We start from the raw sequence: 18,997 nt of genomic DNA on the forward strand, positions 1-18,997 counted from the left end.
CAAAAAACCCGGCTGCCTTGCGGCAGAATGCGCCCCCTAGGGGTGAGGCCCCGCCAACTTTTTGGGGAGGAGGAGGTGGCTGCCCTGGTGTTTTTTATCCAGCGCTACCTCCCCTTGATGTTGGCAGCAGGTGGCAGGCCCGGCTCCGGCTACCACCATATTGAAGAGCGTCTCCAGCGGTGGGTGAAGGTGCGCCGGGCAGTCTTCCGCTGCTTGGTATCCGGCGTACCCACCATCAGCTGACCCACCGTTGGGCAGACATTTTGGACCGGGAGCAGGACCTGTTGGACCTGCTTGGCGTCGAGGTTGTGGGTCTTGGTGAGTGGCTACCCAAAAAAAAAAGTGTGTGTATAATATATATCTCTATAGTAGTATAAGTATTGTTATTGTATCTTTCTAAATCTTGGCTGAATAAGTAACGCGATGACTGGTGCTCCTAGTCACATTTCCGATGTATTCCGTTATTATATGTACTGTAATTGTATGACACTGGTCTGTGCTGCGCTTCTTCATCTTCACTGACTCTTGCGTGTTCAATTTGGCACTAGCTTTTGCTGTTTATTGGTGTGAGATTTTCTTTATTGTAGAGAACTGAAGTTAGTTAATGCTATTAATAGAGTCTTGTCCTTCCTTTGTCCGTCAGTGAAATAGCCGTTGATGGATAATTGTACGTGTTTGCATATTGTATCATTTTTTTTTCACGGCCTTCTCTTCTGCATGAATCCTCCTCTGGCAATGAATGCAAAAGTTACTTTGTTCTTCTTACCTCAGCCAGGGCCGGCTTTAGGCATGTGCAAGCTGTGCAACTGCACAGGGCCACCAAACGCCAGGGGCCACCCCACCAATATATATCCTTAATTTAATAATCCTCAGAGGATGGATCCATATTTGCGTGGCGGCCCCTGGCAGGGATTTGGTGCCTCCGGCTCTGTTCCACTTCCAAACACACCCTGACTCCCCCCTCTTCACTGGCCTCCGTGCTCCGCCCCGACCTCCTCTTCCGGGGCCCCCACCTACGCTCCCTGGCCAGGAGTCCAGGACCACCATGAGCCTAGAGCCGCCCCTGCCTCAGCCCTCCATAGAACTGATGTAGTTTGTTTATTGAGTGGGTAGGGCAGCAGTAGCATTCAGTCAGTAGCAAAACAAAATATGATGCAATGAACGTACAATTTCGTGTTAGTATGCACAAAGTTAAGCATGTCTCCTCCTTGTGATCTATGCATTTTGCTGGCAAAAAATTAAAAAGAAATGGCTACTTACAGATAATTGATTACCCCATTCTTGAATCGGTGGTGTTGTTCAGGTGTTACTGCCTCTGTGTTACTTAGTAATCTGCAATCAGAATGTTTATGGAACATTTGATTTGTTTTCTCCAAGTATATAATATACACTAGTCAGTGAATCCTGCAAGGCAGTAGTCATTTGGTAGACCAATGTTTGTTTCTTTTAATGTTGTAGCAGTGGTTTTTGAAATGCTGTCTATGTTTCACCGCACTCAATGTTTTTCTCTTTCTTTATTATTTCTTACATGAACCACAGAACCCAGGGGCAAGCAGAAGGCTGGGACCGAGTCGGCGGGTGAACGTGAACCACAGGCACAGAGCTCCTCTACTGAGGATCCTGCTGCTGTCCCCAGTAAGTCCAACAGTGCTTTCTTTTGGAACAATGATATTTCCCTAACTTTCTAACAGAGCTTTTTTTTCCAACCAATGAATGACATTTCACCTAACTAAATTTTGACAAATGCTTGTTTGATTTTGAATATGTTTTCAAAATTTTGGGTATTACTAACTATCTGTCCCTGCCTTTCTGTTCCTTCAAAGAGCCTCTGCTATGACTCTCTGTGCTACTACTAGACTGTCTGTAGGCAAGCTTGCCCTGTTGCCCACTCTTTAGTTAATGTATTAATCTTTTCAAAAAATCTGTGATAGAATAGCGGAAGGCACAGGGTCCACTCCTGTCTTATGCTTTTTCCTCTGTAATGTCTCTTCTTTGCCAATTGACACCAACCAAGTATGCATCCAGATGTTGGTCTACTATTTTGTAAGCGTTAGTATACCACTACTACTCTTGCGGGTATTCTTCTATGCAGCTACTTACATAACTATGTATGCACCACAAAATTGGATGTTGGTGATAGGCAGGTTGGACCTTACTTACTTACAGTCTTACACCTCAGTCACAGAACTCAGAGGAACCCACAATTCAATGAACGACAACCTATATGGGCTCAGTCATTGGTCAATTATTCAATTACCCCTTTCCTAAACCCCAATACGAAGATGCCAAATGCTTTTATTACACAATCCATAACCTAAGTAACCCCCTTTTGCTCACTCTCTCGTGTAAGTCTACAAGACAACAGACTCTGAAAATTTACTTCAGAGTCAATGTGGTACTTCAAAACCTTTATTTTGTTAGAAGTAACTAAGTAAGTAACATCAATGTTTTTAAGTTGTTCCGTGAAATACGTCAAGGGCCACCAGAAAAAATCCAGAGTTAAAAAAGGCTGAAAAAAGTAATCTACATTTGTACAGCTACCAGTGCACGATAGGGAAATGTGGGAAATGTCGGAGACCCCTCACCATTGAACGTATACTGGTTGCATATGCCTCTTTTTGGTAAGCTCTGGAAATCTTTGCTTCGTAGAAGGAAATCTTCTCATCTGCCGAAAGATAATGACAAAAGTGGTGCACGTTAGACAGTATGAAAACATTACATACATTTATGCAAGTTTTTAGCTGTCATGCTAAAAAAAAGGTGTAACCTGAGGCTGTAAGCAAACTCGATTCCACAATCCACATTCAAAAAGTAAATACGGGCCTTTTTATTTTCCAAACTCTTCAGGTGTATGCTTTGAACAATCATGTCGCCTCAAAGGCGTCTTCTCGTACTGCGCAACAAGCTGTGAGGTAGCATGCGCAAAACTGTAGACATGTCATTGATGTACAAACTGGTTAGGTTACATGGTTCAGTCTAACTTTCCAAGGACTAGAGTAGCAGTATAGATGAGATGAGCTTGGGTACCATACCATACAAAATAAATGCTAATATGTGTAGTGCGTTAGTTACTCTGCTGTACTAGGCAATGTGGACTACTACTGATTACGTTGTACTTAACTGTTTTGCAGAACTCCATTCTTGGTGAACAAGTACAATGGGGGCTGTGCATCCATCTAAAAAGGTGTACTTATTTTTATTTGTGCAGAACCGGTACCATCCACCAGTGCCGACGGGGACAGCGGCGCTGCGACGGCGTCAGCAGAGGCGATCCCGGAGGGGAATGGAGGACCAGAGGCACCTACAGCAGCACCGGCAGCAGCGGGGGAGGAGCCAACAACGGTGGGCGATGGTAAGTTACATTCAATAGTGATCCGCATTACTTGGTGGGTGGGGAAAACTTCCTCACTGTACTCTGATATTTATAATGAACTTGAAGTTCTACTGGACAATATATGACGCCACCTTTGTCATTACCAAGCTTAGCAATAGCATTACCACCGGCGAGAATTGATAAAATAAGTTATACAGGCCTCGTCTATGTGACTACAACTCAGCTGTGAAAGGTTGGTGGCAGACTAAAAAAGTCTTATCCACAACATTACATGACCGCGATGGATTAACAGGAGATTGATTTTAAGTATGATGAAAGGAGCAAGGAAAAAGCACCAATCATATAATATAGAAGGATACTTTGGAATCAGCAATGCAGGTGGTTGATAGCAGTCGGATGCGTGGGTTGTTGTGGAAGCATAGAAAGGGGAAAACACAGCTGCCTGCGTGGGTGGGAGACCATCCAATATCGGTGGTTAGTGGATAGTGGATACTAGTGTCAGCAGCGGTGTTTTGGTTAAACCCAAAGGCAAGGGAAGGAGGGGACGACTGGATGCATTCCGGGTCGTTGCTGGCGAAACACAAACCACCTAACGTTTGTTGCGCGATATAAAGAATGATAGTCTCTATACTAGACATTTACTAGTACTAGCTGGCCCCTGTTAATTAATGTTAGTTTGAGACTGTCACTTTTCCCGGAAGCACAGAGTATATGATATAAAAAACGAGATATGAAAAAGACAGGTGTTCGTATGTGTGTGACCGTTGAAGTACACCCATGCTATGCTACTAGGGCAGGCATAATGCCGTGCCAAAAAGTCAAACAAATTAAGTATATAAGGCGTAGAATGTTCAAGATAGATAAAACAAAATTTTTTGTACTCAGCTTGCTTGCTAGTGCTACTGTACTGTGCCGCCCACTATGTGTTGGATACATTTTGTGTTCTTGATTTGCTGGGATTTTGGATTACAACAATTCTCTCTCTTTCTTTATAGTTACTCCTTCAAAACCAACGAGGAAGGAGTTGGCAGTCCGGGCCCGGCAGCGGAAACTGCAGGCCATCGTTGAGGCCTACCGCCGGCTGGTGGCTCAGGCCGAGGAGGAGGAGGAGGAGGAGGCGGCGGCAGCAGCTGCTGCCTCTTCCAATGCCCCGGCCCCCAAACCTGCAGGAGTACGTCGGCGTGGTCAGGCAGCCGCCCGCCGCCAGATTTTTCCAGCATCGTCCACCCCCCACAACAACATGGCTGCTAATGTAGGTGCCGCCAGTTCCAGAGAAAGATTCTCCTCCGGGTAGCCAGGCTGGAGGCTCAGACTAGTCAGACAAAAACTCAAATAGAGGAGCGTGTGAAGATCCTGGTTGATCAACACTTAAAAGCCCGCCGGCTTTGAGATGGACCCTGTTTGTTGTTTGCCCCTTTTTCAATCCTTTTGTTGGTGGGTGGGAATTGGGTGTTGGTTTTTTTTTACATTACATTGAACGTGGGAATTTGGTTGGGGTTAGGGGAGGCGGGTAGGGACAGCTGTGGTGTAAGATTTATATATATTTTATTTTTGTATCATCTTTATTTATATATTATATTATGTTAAAAATAAACGAGACACAAAGTTATGTTCAAAAGAAAACATTTGAAGTTCATTTGCGTTTCTTGGGGGGTTGGAGGGGGGACTGTTTCACCAAATAATGTACGTTGTGCAACATCGCAAGGTTTAATTGGCCATGCAGGTCGGCGGACAGTCCTTTTTAATAAAAAAATATATTGCCCACATCTTTAACATGCAGACAGATAGATGCGGTAAACCCTCACCGAGTTATATTTGTAGTATTAGAAGAACTACCAGTCTGTCTTGCGTTATACCTCACTGCAAACTTATCTTACCTGTGATTGCTGCTGATGATGATGATTTATGATGAAGTGTGGCACTGCAAGGGCTGCATTTGTTTCCCAAGACAATGGCGAAGAATCTGTGGTTCAGAACTTCTGTGATAATAGTAGTAGACAGACCCTGCCAGTAGCATTTAGAGACAAAAAGAAAGAGGCAGTCATTTGCGTGACAGACAATGTGGGGGTAGTATAAGTAAGTACAGTACATTGCATGGCTGACCCAATATTGCAACTGCTAAACTGAAACAAAACAATGGTTTTGGGGACTGGAAACTAAGTGCAAGAGAAGATAAGAAGTTCAACTGTAGTTGTAGTACTCACGGCAACGTCAAACTTTTCTAAATCATAATGCTTTAAACTTAAACCCAAACAATTACGCCAATTCATTAGATGCATTCGTTGTTTGATGTTAATGGTAAATTATTTGGCGTTATACACAGAGCTTGAGTTGGGAAGCCGCAGAAGATCCTGGCCATGCCTTGTTGACATTTCACTATTGTTGCTTTCACCACATCTGCCCCAGCAAGCGCGTGATCAAATTGTTGGTGTATATTTAATGTAAGAAACATCACACCTCAATGTAACCACGCAGCCCGGGGGAAGAGGGTTAGGGTTTGTTGAATGGATGGGTACGGGGGTTTTGGGAAAGGTTTGAGAAAGAAAAACAGTACGCTTGGAGATTGGAGACAACAAAAGCAAAACAATGAAGACGATGATTTATGATGTTAATCCGCTAGCCAATGAATGTAAGCAATAAACGTAAGAAAGGACACGCTGAATATCATTCTTGGTTTCCCGCCATCCAATTGCTTGATGATGAGGATTTGTGGTAAGGGTGAGAGTTGATGCTCAGTATAATAGCAGTGGGTGAAAAACGTCCAGCCTGAAAAAGAAAAGGCAAATACAAAAGAATGTGAATGACCTAAACAAATTGTAATACAGTGAAGATAAAAAAAAGAATACAAGAGGAGTAGTCGTATGAGAGGACTTTCAGACTGAGGCGGCTTGGATACAATATGTATAAGTCTACTAGTTGCACATCATTATTAATCTAGAAGTTCAAAAAAAGACAGGAGCCAGCACACAACAACAGGCCCACGAGTCCGATGACACAGGGTCGCCCGTTATACAAACTGCATTTCCCTAAAAATTTCACAGAGCCACAGAAAGGTGAATGAAATTGAAAAAGCAACCTAGCATTTACAAAATTAATCAACAAAATCAATGCGTCATTCTCAGTCATCAATCATACCACTATTGTACTCTACCACTGAACAGTGCACAAACATGTAGTAGCCTGGGTCTACTGTGCTGTGCCTCTTATTTGTATTTATTTATTACCTTGTATTCCACTCCAAGAAACATCGTGCATCAATCAGCTCAGATCCAACTGCCTGACAGCAAAGATATGGTGGTCACCATCATTATCAGCAACAGCAACTCAGTCTGTAGTGAGTGACTACGATAAATTAAGTCCTGACTGCATCTGTAGTAGTAGGAACACAAGTGCGTAAATAATTTTTATTATTAGTAAATAACATGGAAAAATTGGCTATCACGTGAGTCTGAAGTTACTAGTATACTTCAACTCTATGCACATTTGCTCAGAGTCAGCAAAACAATACATCCAATGCAATGCATGGCATCATTCATTTAATATACCTGTTTTGCTCTTCTCTTTCACTGTCAGATGATTGATCACAGATGCTGCCGAGCCTTTGTAATGCGAGTCACAACAAGTTGACTTCAGTTGTGGATGCCTGCTCAAGTTTCTTTTGACACTGAGGAGTCGTCTATGAATGCCTGCAGACAGAGGTGGTAGCCTTAAGAGTAAGACTCAGCAAGGCAGTTATGAGTTGCAGATTTCAAATGAAATAGAGGATGGCTGTAGTCATGTACGGTTCACTTGTTATGGAGGGACTGTTAGAGGCTACATTATTGTTATTGTACTATACTCCATCTACAACATCAAATGTATGGCTGCCAAGATGGAATTGTATTGACTTGAGTGGGAGTCAAGAAGATGGAGCAAGACTCTGAGGAGTGCAGTCAACATGGAACATAAATGCACAGGCGTGCAACTCCAGGAGGTAAATAAAAAAGATACAGTGAAAATAAATGCACAGGTGTGCAACTCCAGTAGGTACATAAAAAGAATGAATGGTGGGGATGGATTTGGTTGAGGTTTTTATTTTAAGATTAGCAGTTTTGCACCAGAAAGTCATTTTTAATAAGAAAATAAATAACACAAATAAAAGAAGGGAGAAAGTAACAATTTAAAAGCCTATTGGTCAGGGAAGAGGTGCCCGTCCTCAAACTCTGGGGGTTCGGACAGAAGTAGGTCATGTAACACAGTAGTGATGATATCTTCGGGCTCGCTTTCTTCATCCTGCTCTGATTCACGTACAGTATAGTCTGGTGGTATGAAGTGTTGATTCATTTTTATCATTGTCAGCCTCTCGACGCTTTTGGGGCGGAGACTGGTCCTTTTCGATGTCACAATGGCACCAGCAGCACTGAAACCCCGCTCAGAGGAGACACTGGCTACAGGACAAGCCAGATACTTTATCACTAGCCTGCTCAGCACTGGCCACTGTCTCCTTCTTTCATACCAATAGACCAATGGGCTTTGCTCCATGAACACCTCTGTTGTGTCATCCAGATAGGCCTGAACCATCCGCTCAGTGTTCATTGGTGCTCGGCTTTGCTGCTCCTCTTTCCCCTTTGCAACAGCAACGGACTTACCCATCCCCTTCTGTAGAAAAAAAGCAGTTATGCTTTTGGTTGTGTCTGCTGAATCAGATCGTGTAGGTGCTGCTTTTGGTACTGTTGGTGCCTGCTGGGAAGCAGACGCACTGCTCTCATGCTCTGATGAACTTGCCTCAGGAGGATGGCCTGGAGTACTTTGACTGTCCTGGGCTGGCACTGGCAGGCCTTTAAGTAACAGCCGTTCAGCTTCTAAATCATTAGCTTCCACAGCTATGGAAGTTTTGTAATTGGCAACATCCCCATCTGAAAAAGGAATTACTGCGCTACTGCTGACAAACAATTTGTACCGTGGATCCAAGATTGTTGCAGTTATGTAATTTGGATCTGACACAATCATTTGAAGCCTTGCATTTCCAGATAAGCGGTTGGCTAAGGCCTTGGCCAAGGTATATGCATCATCTTTTTCTTCGTCACCTTCGTATGTTTCACAGACCTCCTTCAGCTGTTGCTCGAGCATGTACAACAATGGGATGGCTTGGCCCATAGTACAGTCCTCCCTGCTAACTGCACGTGTGAAGACCTCAAAAGGTTGTAGCATCTCTGTCAAGCATTTAATGATGTCCCACTGCCACATCTCAATGGTCAGGGTTTTAAGATTAACAGTAGGATCCACTAATCTTCTTGACATTACATAAGCATTCAGTGGTATGTACTGCTCAAAGAGACGCTCAAGCATGAAATAAGTAGAGTTCCAACGTGTTGGGACCTCCTGGATCAGTGCTTTGACTGGCAAATTATGCTCCCGCTGAATGACGCGTAGCAGCTTCCGCGCTTTAAAAGAATGGTTAAAATGCGTGCATATTCTTCTGCAGATGGTCAGTATGTTGCTGACTTTGGCTTCAGTTTTCAGAAAGTCTTGCACGACTAAGTTAATGCAGTGTGCCAAACAGGGTACCCTGAAATACTGTCCATCTCTCATTGCCTTCACTACATTACTGCCATTGTCGGTGGCAACAAAACCAATCTTAAGGCCTCTTGGTTTCAGCCATTCAAAGACCTTGCTGTTAAATTCAGACAAAATGTTTTCAGCAGTATGATTTTTCTCCATACCAAACATGGCTACAGTTGCATGTCTGCGAGTATCATTGAAAATCCCAGCAACGTCAAGAAGGCCTGAAGTTAACTTGTCTTTCACACCTGCAAAAGAGATCCAGTGTGCGGTGATGCACATGTAATCTGTTGTGGCTTCGCGACTGCTCCACATGTCTGTTGTCAGGTGGATACAATGGACAACTCTCTGTTGTAAGGCTTTCCCAATCAATTCCAGCACATCTTGGTGTAGTGCTGGAATAGCAACTCTTGCAAAATAGTAGCGACTGGGAACGTCCCATTTTGGGGCGAGTGTTGCCACTAATTCCCGAAATCCCACTGCCTCAACAAATGAAAATGGGAGAAGGTCGAGTGCCAACATTTTTGCAAGTTTCGCATTGTACAAACGTGCTATTGGGTGGTTCTGCTCGTAGTATCCTGCTCACCTACATCGAACTCCATAAGTTCAAGCCTTGAAGGATCCTTCCTTTTTCCTAGCCTGGTCTTGGGATGTCTCTCCTTTGAATGCTCAGATACTCGTGGTGGACGCCATTCATTATCAAGGTCATCTGAAGGGATGCTTGGCGAAGAACTGGATGCACTGCCACTAACCCTCCTTTCCTTTCGTAAATTTAAAGACAGTAGATCACCTCCAGAAGTGGCTTCCTCTTCTTCTTGCTCGGAATGAGGCTCTACTTCCTGAACTGCCCCGACATCGGGAGGAACAACTTCTACTATTGCGTGCGGAGATGGTGGTTGTTGTTCTTGAGGAAGTACTATAGCGGGCTGTGGTTCTTCAACAACTACTATTGTGGGATTTGGTTGTTGTTGTTGAACAACTATTGCGGGCGGTGGTTGTGGTTTTTCAACAACTATTGCGGGAAGTGGTTGTAGTTGTTGAACATCTACTGCTGGCGGCGGTTGTTGAGCACTTTCATCTTGCGTGGATTGTGTACTATTTTGAGACAGCGATAAGTTTAGTTCAGGCTCAGTATCACTGCTTTGTAACACTAGGCTGGCTACCTCTTCGACCCTCATGTGCTTGGCCCTGGGTTGGTGGCTTTCCCTCGCTAATGCGGATGTGCTGGCCCCAGCTTGCACCCCGGACACCGCTGCTGCAGGCGTACGTTTTGGGGGCCCAAAAAAGGTTTGGGGGTCCATACCAGCCTTAAGTGACACTTCCTTCTTCTGTACCTTCTTCTCAGCAACTTTCTTGGTGGTGGAGGACCTGGTACCTGCTTTCTTAGGGCCCATCTTCTTCTGATGTCAGCACACAGCAGCCAGCACTCAGTAGCACAAATTGCAGAGATGTGTGGTCAGATGAGTCACACACCACACGTGGCGTACAACTGAAGGACGTCCGTCTGGCAGTAGAACGGGCGATGGATGAAAACAACCAGCACCTCCTCAGTCTTTTTTTGTGCACCTACAAGCAAAGAAGACAGAACAACATCAGTCAAACAAGCAGTAAGCCAACATGAACAATTGAAAGACACACAGGCCAATGTATAAAACACAAAAAAGAAGACTAATAAAACCAGCACCACAGCTCCCAGCCACATGAAGTCCAGAAAGAACCAATAATAAAGTCAAGCAGGCCTATTTTATACCAATATGGACAGAAAAAGGATTATGCCTGCTACACATGACAGGTTAATGCAAGGAAAATCAAAATACCCCATGGCTAAGAGTTTGGAAAGCTACACTGCAAAAACACATACAAGGCATAAAATTATTACACACACAAAAAAGTTACCTACACCCCTGCCCAGACAACAAATTTGGGAATGAAATGGCATACACACATGCCCTAATGATGGTAATTGAATAGACCGAATAGAAACAGCTACATAAAGCAGCCCCGCTAACTACCACCTCTGGGACTCTGGCCTACTATCAGATCAGACCAAAAGCAGGGAGGCCAATGATAAATGCACAAAGGAAGTACCTACAAAATGGCCGCCACCACATTGCCTGTCCATGTCCACCAACAACAACATGGCAGAATCATCACAAAGGAAGTAAGTACACACAAAATGGCCCCCACCACTACATGAAAAGAAAGAGAAGACAGACAATAAATGCCTATGGCAAAGGGACAATGCTTAGCTTCACAAAATGGACACACCACCGCCCAAATTGGTCACCCCAACCATAAACAAGAAATCATTACATAGAGGACAGAAAGAAACTGGAAGTGGTCCATGCTCCAGGAAGACAAAACTACAACCAAATAACACATAAATGAGGACTTTTTGTAGCACAAGAAACACATTAAACATTTTCGAGGAACTTTTATGCAACTCGGGACATATTGTTCGCGAGATTGCAAAATCGGCGTGTTCTGCAGCGCGAATCGAATGAAACGTCGTTATCGCGTTCCCGAGCCAGTACATTGAGCGCGCGAACAAGACAAAAAAGGTAAGGTCGCGTGTCCCCACTGTGCGATGTTACCAAAAGTACGTGAGCAGTATTCCTAAGGTTACCTACTGGCAGGGAGTGCCATATTAGTTACACACAAGCAACCAAAAGCTGAAAGTACCAACCTAAAAAAAATGTGAAGCAATCCAAAGCCATACACGATGTAATTAAAGATACACCACAAAAAGAGTTGATTAACGTGAATGCACCTATGGCTGTGAGTAGTAGTACCTCCAAAAACCTTGGATGCCTATGGCAAAAGCACCAAGGAAGGACACAGAAAATGGCCGCCTCCATAGGGCCAGGACAGGGACACCAAAAAACAACATGGAAAAAGGATGTACCCAAAATGGCCTCCACCACATGGCATGGCCACCAACAAAATGGCAAAATCAGTCACAAAGGAAGCATACACAAAATGGCCGCCACCACATGGCCTGTCCACCAACAACAACATGGCAGAATCATCACAAAGGAAGTAAGTACACACAAAATGGCCCCCACCACTACATGAAAAGAAAGAGAAGACAGACAATAAATGCCTATGGCAAAGGGACAATGCTTAGCTTCACAAAATGGACACACCACCGCCCAAATTGGTCACCCCAACCATAAACAAGAAATCATTACATAGAGGACAGAAAGAAACTGGAAGTGGTCCATGCTCCAGGAAGACAAAACTACAACCAAATAACACATAAATGAGGACTTTTTGTAGCACAAGAAACACATTAAACATTTTCGAGGAACTTTTATGCAACTCGGGACATATTGTTCGCGAGATTGCAAAATCGGCGTGTTCGGCAGCGCGAATCGAATGAAACGTCGTTATCGCGTTCCCGAGCCAGTACATTGAGCGCGCGAACAAGACAAAAAAGGTAAGGTCGCGTGTCCCCACTGTGCGACGTTACCAAAAGTACGCGAGCAGTATTCCTAAGGTTACCTACTGGCAGGGAGTGCCATATTAGTTACACACAAGCAACCAAAAGCTGAAAGTACCAACCTAAAAAAATTGTGAAGCAATCCAAAGCCATACACGATGTAATTAAAGATACACCACAAAAAGAGTTGATTAACTTGAATGCACCTATGGCTGTGAGTAGTAGTACCTCCAAAAACCTTGGATGCCTATGGCAAAAGCACCAAGGAAGGAAACAGAAAATGGCCGCCTCCATAGGGCCAGGACAGGGACACCAAAAAACAACATGGAAAAAGGATGTACCCAAAATGGCCTCCACCACATGGCATGGCCACCAACAACATGGCAAAATCAGCCACAAAGGAAGCATACACAAAATGGCCGCCACCACATGGCCTGTCCACCAACAACAACATGGCAGAATCATCACAAAGGAAGTAAGTACACACAAAATGGCCCCCACCACTACATGAAAAGAAAGAGAAGACAGACAATAAATGCCTATGGCAAAGGGACAATGCTTAGCTTCACAAAATGGACACACCACCGCCCAATTTGGTCACCCCAACCATAAACAAGAAATCATTACATAGAGGACAGAAAGAAACTGGAAGTGGTCCATGCTCCAGAAAGACAAAACTACAACCAAATAACACATAAATGAGGACTTTTTGTAGCACAAGAAACACATTAAACATTTTCGAGGAACTTTTATGCAACTCGGGACATATTGTTCGCGAGATTGCAAAATCGGCGTGTTCGGCAGCGTGAATCGAATGAAACGTCGTTATCGCGTTCCCGAGCCAGTACATTGAGCGCGCGAACAAGACAAAAAAGGTAAGGTCACGTTCTCACACTGTGCGAAGTTACCAAAACTACCCAAGCTGTATTCCTAGGGTTACCTAATGGCAGAAATTGACAGACACCCAAAACCTGACATACCCCACACATAAACATAAGATTTTCTAAATCAAACCAGGCCATGCATGATTTTCTAATTAGAGGTACACTACAAAAACAGTTGATTAACTTTCATGACCCTATGACTAGTACCTCTGGCCTACTGGCAGAGTAGGCCACAAGTTTGGAGGCCTATGGCAAGAGCAAAGTGGCTGGGAAACATAAAATGGCCGCCAACAACACATGGCCAGGCCAACCACAGAAAGTTAATACAATGAACTCAAACATGCCTACACACTAACTACATGGAGTACTAGGGTCAGCTATTGGCTTAAAAAAAAGCATTTAAATTACACAAACAGAAATTCCACAGCAGACATTGCTATTGCATAATGATGACCATAATCCAATGCCAGCCATGATGTTTGTTTACAAACTTGAATACAAATTTAAACACAGAATTATGATTTTACCCATGGGTACCTCTCTATGTAGCCTGGATGAAATTTAAAAAGAAATACAGGTTGGGACCTCATAAAAGTACAGCCACCCATCAATAATTTAAATCAAGGAATGAATACTGTAGTTAAAAAATTTTAAATCAAACAAACACAAGTCTACAACATCATACTCACTCATACATTACTGAAACTTACTTGAAAAAGAGAATTCAAAATCCAAAAGTCCTCAGTACAATCCAAAAAAAGCAGTAATGCAGCCAACACACACAGAAAGTGATCCTGCCAGCTCAAAATCCAAATGAAAGTGACCACCTCATGGACAAAGCACTGGGAGGAGCCTGGTGGACAGGAACAGGAAGTTGTAAACTCCAGAGCCCTTCCTCCTTAATATTAAAAAATAGAGTAGAAACAGAAAGAGGACTCCTTCCCCCCCAAAAATACAGCCAAAGGTACAACTTTGAGGGGTTTCTCACTTTTTTGCTAACCAAAATGGTAATTTATTATTATGGTTTAACTTTTAACATGCTCGCGAGTTATTCTGTGCAAGATTGCAGGTTCTGCGTGTTCGGCAACTCGATCTTACCAACAAACATCCTCGCGCGTCCTTATGGCTTTATCGCGCATCCAATGACGTTATCGCGTTCGCACAGTCGCACGGGAGGGTTTACAAACATGGTGGCAGACGCGACCGGGAAAAAGCGAACGCAGAACCAAGGTAAGCCATTGCCGCGCACGCGATAATGTTATTCAGCGCGCGACAACTACGCTACGCACCGGATAGCGGAGTAATCGACAGCTACGCGTACTCCGCGGAACGCGGAGTTGCCAAAACTCCGCAAACTCCGCGAACGGAGCGTAGTTCTTCGCCCAGGGTTATAATTAACCTGACTCAGAGAAAATTATCAAAAAATGATGAAACGGCTTTAAAGAAAGGATTGACTTTCTGCCCCACACAAGACTTTGAATATACCCAAGCACGGATAGACCTATATTTATTCACAGGGAAACTTAAACTCCTTAAATTCTTCAAAATGAGAGGACTGCAAGGACAAAGTACGAGTGGTCATACCATTACCACGGACAATCTATCCAGAGATGACCTTACATGCTTTTAAAAGTCAAATGGTCCTAGAAGACACAGAGGAAGGTACAGTCTCTATCCCTGCCATTGAAGGTTTTGGCATCACACAAAGAACAGTAAGGACTCACTTTAAAACAAAATTGACTTTTATTCCACCAATGAGCTTCGACACAATTGATGTGTTTGAGGAAACAGTAATTAAAGACCTAATAAAATTACGGCAACAAAAATTTGAAAAAAGAAACAACAGAAGAAGGAACCTAACGATGGATCAGAAGCGATCAATAGTAAGCATCGAGAAAGATCCTCTGATAGTTTGTAAACCATCCGATAAGGGAGGAAATATAGTCCTGATGACAACTGAATTTTACTGCAAGGAAGCATTGAGGCAGTTATCAGATGTTAACTGTTATCTAAAAATAACGAGGAATTAATATATTAACAGCATACAAGAATACCATCCGCTCATTCAAAAATGGCTTGATAAGGCTATGCTCAGCATGAACGAATCCAAATTCCTGTCATGTCCACACCCGGTACTGTCTACATTTTACCACTTTCTTAAAATTCATAAGGACTCAAAGAAACCTCCAAGTCATTCCATAATATCTTCCAAAGGGAGTTTTACGGAATCAATGTCACAATATATTGACTTTTTCCAAGCCGAATATGTCAAATTACTGCCATCATACATACGTGACACAAAAGATTTTATAAGAGCTATCTCCAACATATCATGGGAAATAGACATGCTAATGATTGTATTAGATGTGACAAGCTTATATACCTGTATCAGTCATGACAATGGTGTGAGAGCAGTCAGGTATTTTCTCAAAAGCAGATCCTTGAAATATACTCCACACAATGAAATGCTGATAGAATTTTTAACTTTCTGCTTAACAAATAACATCTTTCTCTTCCAGAAACAGCTCTACAGACAGTTCAAGGGCACAACGATGGGCACCTGCTTCACCCCCAGCTACGGGGACTTATTTGTGGGATGTGGGAGAAGCAGGTGGCCTGGGCTGAATGTAATAGCTGGTGGGTCTTGTCTGTAGTGGGATGGTATAGGTACATTGATGACCTTTTTATTATCTGGAAGGGCTCGCGTACACAGGCAGAAGCATACATCAAATAACTCAATACCAACACAGTAAACCTTCTCTTCAGTGCTCGCATCAGTGCAACTGAAGTTGATTTCCTTGATTTGAAAGTTTTCATACGAGATGGCTCAATTTGCACTGCTGGGATTAGAAAAAGAACGGCAGCAAATCGATTTTAGAAGCACATAGTAACCACCCCAAATCTCTTAAGAATTGCATCCCCTATGGGGAACTTCTTAGGCTTAAGAAATTGCACGAATGAGAGTGATTTTCAAGAGGCAGCTAAGGATTCTATAGACAGATTTGTTGTAAGAGAAAATGCCCCTAGTCTATTACAGAAAACTTTAAGCAGGGTAGAGGAAATCCCACAGCACATCCTTTTTAAGGATAAAAAACATCCAACTGACAAGGAAGGGGATACACCGAGATTTATTACAACTTTCTTGAGTAACTCCAATGAAATCAGAACTATAACTTCACGCAACTGGAACATTCTCAAAACGGATGCCATAATAGGCAAAAGTCTTGCAGAGCGCTCGCAAATAACTTATAGGCGTGTCTGGTCCCTTAAAGACACTTTAGTGCATAGCCAGTTCGAAGGCATCCCACAAAATCAGAGAATCGGTAAGCTGACAGGATTTTTTCCTGTTCCAAGTGCAAGTCATGCAAAAATAGTCCAAAAACTCTATCGTATGAAATCCCAGGCAGGAAGGAAAGCCGGACCATTAATAAATGTTTAACTTGTACCACCCCATTTTGTATTTACTGTCTTGTATGTCCCTGTAGAAAGATTTACATCGGGAGCACAATACATCAAACTAAACGCAGAGTTTTGGAACACGCTAAAGCTATTAAAAAACAGGATTTTTCATATCCTGTTGCAAGACATTTTGCTCAGTTCCATCAGAGTGACAGGAATTTGTTAAGATTTTTCTGTATAGATCACGTACCTGCACACGAGAGGGGAGGAAACAAAGAGCTGAAATTACGTAGGTTAGAGTCTCGCTATATAGTTGATCTGCAAGCGAAATCCCCTTGGGGATTGAATACGGAAGAAGAGCTAGCAATCCACCTGAGATAGGTCTAAACCTGCGGTCACAAAGACAGTCTGATGGTCTGTAACAAACCTGCTTCACATGAAATTAATACAATGAGGGAAATCAGATTGCCTTTATATGATTTGAGTGAAGGTTAAAATGTGTTGAAATGATTTAATTTAAGATGTATGCATTTTGACCTACATCAAGTATAATCAGAATGAATTTGATGAACTTTGATGTATTCTGATGAATTGTAAAGTATTGTTGCCCATCCTGGGCTCAATTATGCTTAAGTGCTGCGAGACTGCCTGCTTATAATTTTTGTCTCATCACTGATTAATTGAAACTCCTAAATGAAATGGGTTTTTTCATGTTATAAAATGTTGGAGAAAATAACATTTTGATCTAAGGATACAATGAGAAGAAAATTAATCATGTAGTCCTGTTACGAACAATACCTTTTATAACTCATTTTAATTTTTAGCGCAATGGACTGTCAACGGAAGATGAATGTGGCACAGATATCAAGTTTGCAGTGATGTAATTGAGACTACGATAGATATGTGTGTATGTTAAGAATATTCGTCCTTGAATAATGAATTGTTCATTCAGAGCTTAACAGCGTTGCAATGCAAACATAAACTTATATTGTGGAGAAGTGTGGCTCAGGGGTTAGAGGCGGCAGACCCGGAAGCTGAGATCGGCCCTGGACCAGGGTTCAATTCCCCGCCTTGGCGGGTCTTGGGCTAAAAAATTCCACGGACTCGATAATTCTCGCTCTGGTGCCTTCTCGACTCACGGGTTCACACTCTGCGACTCTGGGCAATAGCTTGCTCAATCTCCACAACGGCCACTCGCGGTGGGATGCCTGGCTTTCACCTTGTGGATACCCTGCCGGGGTTATCTCACAGGGGAATACCAGGACGGGTTCCCTAAGCAAGCGCTTAGATACAGACCTCGGTCAGTGATTTGCGCTATATAAATACTTGTACATTTACATTTACATATGGCACGCTTTAAAGCACAGGTTCAAAACTTTATTTAAAATGTTAATGTAACACCACTCACAAGATGGCGCTAAATACTGTGATTGTGTGTTTGTCCCTTACTTGTGTTTGTGCTACAGAGTGGACATGCGCTGTCCTATTTTGATGTTCATGATTTAATTTAAAAGTGCACCTTTCCCCGTTTCAATCCACAGTGGAAAAAGGCGCAACTCTGAAACGTGTCCTGTCCCGCCTTATGATCTTTCAGCTACAATAAAGTAACTGTATTTACCCCTTGAAAGCTGTGTGCGGTTGTCTTGTTTCTTGAGGAGATGAGTTGGAAGCCGATATATATATAATGGGTGCTCCTTTGTGTCTGGACAAAGCTATACCTCTCTGAAGAGCTCTAATTAGAGCGAAACACTGTGTCAGGGGTTGCTTTTACTCATTTCAGGTAGGCTTGGTTGGTATTTTACCAATTCAAAGCTGTAATACTGTGTCTGGAGTGGTAAATGGCTTTTGCCATTTTACAGCTCGGCAAGGACAGCACTGTGCTAGTCCTATGCTTAAAGACTTTGCTGTAGAAATGGCAAATTACTTTGTCCTTTTCTATCTTGGTGTGGATGGCACTGTGCTAATCCTATGCTTAAAGACTTTGATAGAAAAGCAGACCTTTGAGTGGAGCAGATCTAGAGTGTCGCTGGTGTTGAGAGTGCTCTATACAGGAGCTGCTTTCCACCTAAACCTGAGAACTACCCAGAGTTCTCTGCTTCCTTTTTGTATAATTTATTCGTCACTCTATGCCTGAAAGGGTATTTATTTTACTTATACTGCGTGCTCCCTTGTGTCTGGACAAAGCTATACCTCTTTAAAGAGCTCTAATTAGAGCGAACAAGTGTGTCAGGGTTTTTTTTTTCTTTTCTAAACCAAACGCCCGAAAGCTTTTCAGGCAGCACTCGACAGTTAATTCACCTCCCGGTGTATTAGAAAGGAAAAAACAGCCTCTGCATCCCAGGTTATTCTTCTTTTATTATGCCTACATGTTTCAAGGCAACAGCCTCTTAATTATGA

This window comes from Lissotriton vulgaris, chromosome 10 (genome assembly GCF_964263255.1).
Source record: "Lissotriton vulgaris chromosome 10, aLisVul1.2, whole genome shotgun sequence".
In the NCBI taxonomy this organism is placed as follows: Eukaryota; Metazoa; Chordata; class Amphibia; order Caudata; family Salamandridae; genus Lissotriton; species Lissotriton vulgaris.